The sequence below is a fragment of the Daktulosphaira vitifoliae genome, unplaced genomic scaffold, assembly GCF_025091365.1.
Source record: "Daktulosphaira vitifoliae isolate Bord-2020 unplaced genomic scaffold, ASM2509136v1 Scaffold_1, whole genome shotgun sequence".
NCBI lineage: Eukaryota > Metazoa > Arthropoda > Insecta > Hemiptera > Phylloxeridae > Daktulosphaira > Daktulosphaira vitifoliae.
Genome location: NW_026099572.1, coordinates 81,222,584 through 81,228,401, shown reverse-complemented (window position 1 = coordinate 81,228,401; position 5,818 = coordinate 81,222,584). Strand labels below are relative to the sequence as shown.

General features: G+C 30.8%; 1 pseudogene; it reads left to right on the top strand.

The window, feature by feature from the left end:
* The first annotated feature begins 339 nt into the window (after window positions 1-339).
* On the top strand, window positions 340-1,026 carry LOC126895034 (uncharacterized; annotated as a pseudogene).
* The last annotated feature ends 4,792 nt before the right edge of the window (window positions 1,027-5,818 follow it).

Below are 5,818 nucleotides of genomic sequence, written 5' to 3'. Positions count from 1 at the left end.
GATAATTTTAAATGGAGGTGCCGAACAAAAATTTCAAAAAATAATAAAAAACAGACAACTTGCAACTATAGGTAAATGATATTAGTGAAATTAAATAAATTTACCTAACTCTTAATTATATCTTTAGCGTATCGATTAGAAACCGGACATTTTTCCATCGTGCACACTTAACTTTACTTGATATTTGTTGTTTTGTAAATTTGTGGACAATGAACTGTCCTTCGACAGTAATTCAGATGCAATTGCGAATGGCGAATCAGACAATTGTAGATTGGTCGTCATTATGTCGAGAGGTTGTGTTTGATGCTATGGTAGTACATAAAAAAAAANTTTGATGCCATGGTAGTACATAAAAAAAAGTTAGGGGGGCCCGGAAAAACGGTCGAAATCGATGAGTCGAAGTTTGGACGCCGCAAATACCATCGTGGTCACCGGGTAGAAGGGCAGTGGGTTTTCGGCGGCTATGAACGTGAGAGCGGCGAATGCTTCCTTATTCCCGTTGAAAATCGCACTGCGATTACTTTAGTAGCATTAATAGAAGATTGGATATTACCAGGCACAACAATAATATCCGATTGTTGAAAAGTATGCTAAATATAAAAAAATTTAAAAACACATTTACAAGCTTTAAAAGTATAATTAAAAAATTTTAGGCTTACGATAAACTATCCGATCACGGTTACAACCATCTTACGGTTAATCATTCAATAAATTTCAAAGATCCCGATACCGGCGCTCACTCGAATACCATTGAATGTACTTGGCGCCTCGCTAAAGTGGCATTGCCCAATTACAGGCGAAAAAAAGAATTTTATGGTGGCTACTTGGCCAAGTACATGTTTTTAAAAAAATGTCGACAACGCAATGTTGATCCGACTGTAGAATTTTTTCAAAAATGCTGGCGAACTGTACGATCCAAACAATCCGGAGAAAGATTTTGATGAAGTTGAACTGGAGGTAGAAGAGGAGGACGAAAACAATTTAACTGATGATGAGGCGAATACTAATTATCAGAATTTTTTTTAATAAACATTTAATAATTATAATATAGTCTTATGTGTAAGTTCTACATTTTTTAAACAAACGCGCACGAAACATATTACACTTGACGGCAGCGCCTGTGACGCATTACAATAAACTGTTCTAAATAAGATAGGTCCCGGCGGCCGTAAATACACTACATGGCTACTAAGAAAAACCCCAGTCACCACAAGTCATACACAATTGAATCATCATACTTCACTCCCCCCGACGTATAGTAATTCGCATTATACTTATATATTTATAAAATATTGTATATACATACACACTATGTATTGTTATAAAGATAACAGATTGTGACGCTTGCTAGTTTTATGAAACGACCACCCGTTGACAACCTTCTGCTTGAAACTTATCTTTTTAATGCTGTATCAATGTTTCCCTAATATTATATTTATAAAATTGCTTCTCAAGTTGGTATAAAATTTAAAACTAGAAAAACGAAATAACTTTAAAGAAAAATTATCCATTTTAATAACCTATATTATTTAATTACAATCGCAACTTTAAAGCACTATAACTTTTGAACCACACGCTTCCGCTCAAAAATTTTTACATATTCTTAATCAGCATAAAAAAACGAACGTTTTGAAAAAAAAAATTTTGAAAAAAAAAGGGTGTCCCGTAAAGTAGATTTATACCAAATTTTCTACAAATTACAATATTTAAGAATATTACCATTAAGTTAAATTAAAGGAACTTTATAAAATTAAATTATTGTGACCCAAAGAACATCGACTATAAATTAAAAGAAACAAAGAGAGAGAGAATATTAATCAAAAATATTGTTACACCTATACTTTAAATGGGAGATAAGGGATGAACGCTTCCGTGCGATCGACTAGCGTCAAATATGATACTAGCGGACCATATGCCTCAAGCTGACAAACTAACTGTTTATAATTTCGTTATTACTTGCAATATATTGGGATATCGCGAGTTTAAGAACGTACCACTATTCAAATCATATTGCCAGTAGAATATTCACCTCCAGTAAATAATTAAATAATAAGTAAAATAGAGGAGACGGAATTAGTACACGTTCTTCACTGTTGGGTATTTAAAATTTCTAAAAAATTTTCTATAAAAATACCTGAACATGACAGGTGGTATTATAACATGACTGTTATGTAAAGGGACCTATAAAATCATAGAAATAACAAAGAAAATACTAAGAAATAACAAAATAAAAAAACGCAATACATGTATTATTCTTAGTGCACCGTTTCATAGGTACACTCAGAATAATATATAAAATAGAAAATTCAGTCTTATTAATAAAGTTTATACATAACCAGCCTCAATGAGCTCAGATACTGAAGGCAATTTCAGCCGTCACCATAGTTATAAAAAAATTACATGATAATATTATTAGAGATCACTCGTAAGAAAATAGAAAAATAATGTAATTTGTAGCAACACGCGAATAAAATTAATTCTGCCATTGCCGTAATAATAGCTGTTGTAAGAATTAAGTCCAATGAGTTAGTCGAGTATTTTGCAAACGACATTTAAATAAATAAAGAATCTGATGGTCCGTTATAAAAATAATAAAAATCTATATGAAAATCGAATATAAAAATTAGAATTAAAATCTTGATACACTACTATGATATCAGAAAAAAAATTGTACACATTCGAATTGATTACGATGCTCTTCAGTATATTTGAAAAAAGGTATAAAAACTTGCAATAAAAGTTACAAAAACCAATAAAAGATTATAATCTTTTCTTGTTACGTGGTGATGGGTATTTTTGAACAGCTTCCAATTTACTTTTATCCATAAAAAGTCTACATGGGGAAATTATATATCCAAGGAACTTAATTTGACTTTATAAAAAATTACTTGCTTATTAGGGGGGTATTTAAAATATCAACTTCTGCATAAAAATATTTATTTATATTTTAACAATTATTCGATTTTCAATTAATAAATTAATACATATTAAAATTGTTTTACATTTTTATTACAGTTATACATTTAATTATTAAAATTACTCTTTATAAAAATTATTCATCATTCTTTTCCTCCAATGTTTTTCTTCATATTCTTTAAACACAAGTAAAAATAGATCATCTATCACTCTAGCGCTCTCTTCGTCATCAAATTCATTCAGTGTTCCAACTCCTAACATCTTCTGAAATATGTTGATTATTTTATAACTTTTAAAAAGTGGTTATATAGTTTTATTACTAACTCCTCAATTCTTCTAAATCTGATGATTTTACATCATCATACAATATTCCCGATGTAATTAGATCCATATCGAAATCGAACCACGAATATAATGCTTAATGATTACAAGTATCGTCATTATACAATTGATTCTATAATTATAATTAAAACATAATAAAATTTAAATAAAAAAAAAACATTAAATACATACCTGATCATGAATCCAAGTTTGATTTTGTCCCGCTATATAATTGAATACAAATAAACTTAAATTGAATACAAATGTTCCAAGTANTATACAGGGTGTTCAGTAAGTCAGGAAACGGGTATCTATTGTTCTCATTGTTACAAACAATGAGAACAATAGAAACCCGTTTCCTGACTTACTGAACACCCTGTATAATTGAATATTGGATTGTGGTTGATTTTTGACATTTATGGAATAATCATTCATACACCAAATATCAGGCAATCATTTTTGAGACTGTTTAAATAGAGTAATTGAATTATCAAAACATACATAGAGATTTAAAAATGACCTACCATACTTAGTGAAATATCTACCTTATATTTTCATTTGTCATTTTCATAACATTCTGATTGGTTGGATGTTTGAAATCCGCAATGACTTGATCCCATATACGTTAAACGATACATTTATAATTGATGTTAAATATTTCTTTGTACAGTGTTGTTGATGTCTTTGGCAATAACGATATATGCATACTTTTTACGATCGAATACATTAAGTTTTCGGGTAATACTAAAAACTTGTTTTATTACCATATTCTTTACTTTTTCGTAAACTCCTTTACTCTGCATAAACAATAAGTTGCACGTTTCTTATTTCTCTTTTGATACCTCCAAGAGACATGATTTCTTTCAACGCTATCAGATTTACTTCGGTCAATGATATACGTCCCATTTTTTCTTCTTCACTGCCTTTACCCGATAGATAACTTTTCGAGAAACATTTCGATTTTACAATGTTAAAAACGGCACTCAAATAAATTTTTGATTTACAAAAATCGTCAATAAATGATAAAATTTTATCGATTAAATTTATAAAATTAATAAATTTATCGACGTCAATCCATAAATACATACTTGGAGATAATATTATTATCACGGGAGATAATCGGTCGTTTACCCATGTGTATGAATTTTCTCTCAGCTAAACTTAAATTGAATACAAATGTTCCAAGTACAGCAAAGTCAGGTGGAGATGTATATTGCATAGTCATTTTAACCGCTTTCACTTCTTTAACCATTTTCATCATGTTCATAATAATACTACACTATTTACTTAACTGAACATGTACAACAAAGAAAAAAATGGTAAACAATATGATTAAATCTCCACGATCGATCGTATTTTATAGGTAATTTTTATAATAAGAGAGGGGATAATATTAAATAGGTAAGGGTTTTATAATGTTCATTGTTATGGGAGAAGATAGCGAATGAAGTTTCATAAAAAGGAGCTTCCAATCAAGGGGTCATATTAATAATATCTATAATTTATAAAAATATCTACTTATCAATATTTTAAGAGAGATAAATTAATTAAATATCATAATATATGATAAGTGTCCCCGCATAGGGTACCCTTTTTGGGTGACGGGTGTGACATCCCTGCGGAACTCAGTTAACCAGTGATGGTGTAACCTGAAGGGTCTTCAGCCGTCTCAAGTAAGTAGGCAAACACTAAGATCTTATCGCTGAAGCATCATCACCAAAATGTTAGGTTTGTCGGTGGGCCAACACCCTATCACTCTAAAATAACCTTTTTATTATGAAACTTCTAAACAAGCCTCGGACAATGATTAAGGATTACAGAAATGGAAATGGAAACAGGAAATCCATCAGGAATTTATGGATTTGTACTTGGAATATTAGAACTTTCTTTAAACCAGTAGCATTGAAAATAATTATTGATTAGATAGCAAAATATAATTTGGAAATTATAGCATTACAAGAGATTAGATGACCGGGTAATGGCAGCATCAAACATAAAGAAACAACAATCTTCTATAGTGAATGTGGGTATGAGAGACATGAATTCGGAGTCGGCTTTATGATAAACGATAAACTAATACTTAACGTCAGTAGATTGGAAGCCATAAATGAACGAATATGCTTCATCCGCCTAAAATTTAGCGGTCAGAATATAATAATAATTAATTGCCTCGCACCAACTGAAGATAAAGACGTAGAAGCCAAAGACGCTTTCTATGAAGAACTAAAAATAACTAAAAAAAGAACTAAAAAGGACATATGATTCACTCTCCCGACGCACCATTAAAATAATAATGGGAGACATGAATGCAAAATGTATTTAGGCCAACATTTGGTAAGGAAAGCCTCCACAACGTATCCAATAATAATGAAACACGTTTTATAAGTTTTGCGATGTCCCGTGATATTATCATCAGCAGTACTTACTCCCAAAGAAAAGATATCTATAAACAGACATGGATGTCACTGGATGCGACAGCAAAAAACCTAATCGATCACGTAACGATTGATAAATTGCATCGTTCATAGATTAAGAGCGTTCGAAGCTATCAAGGGGCAGATGGTGGTACTGACCAATACTT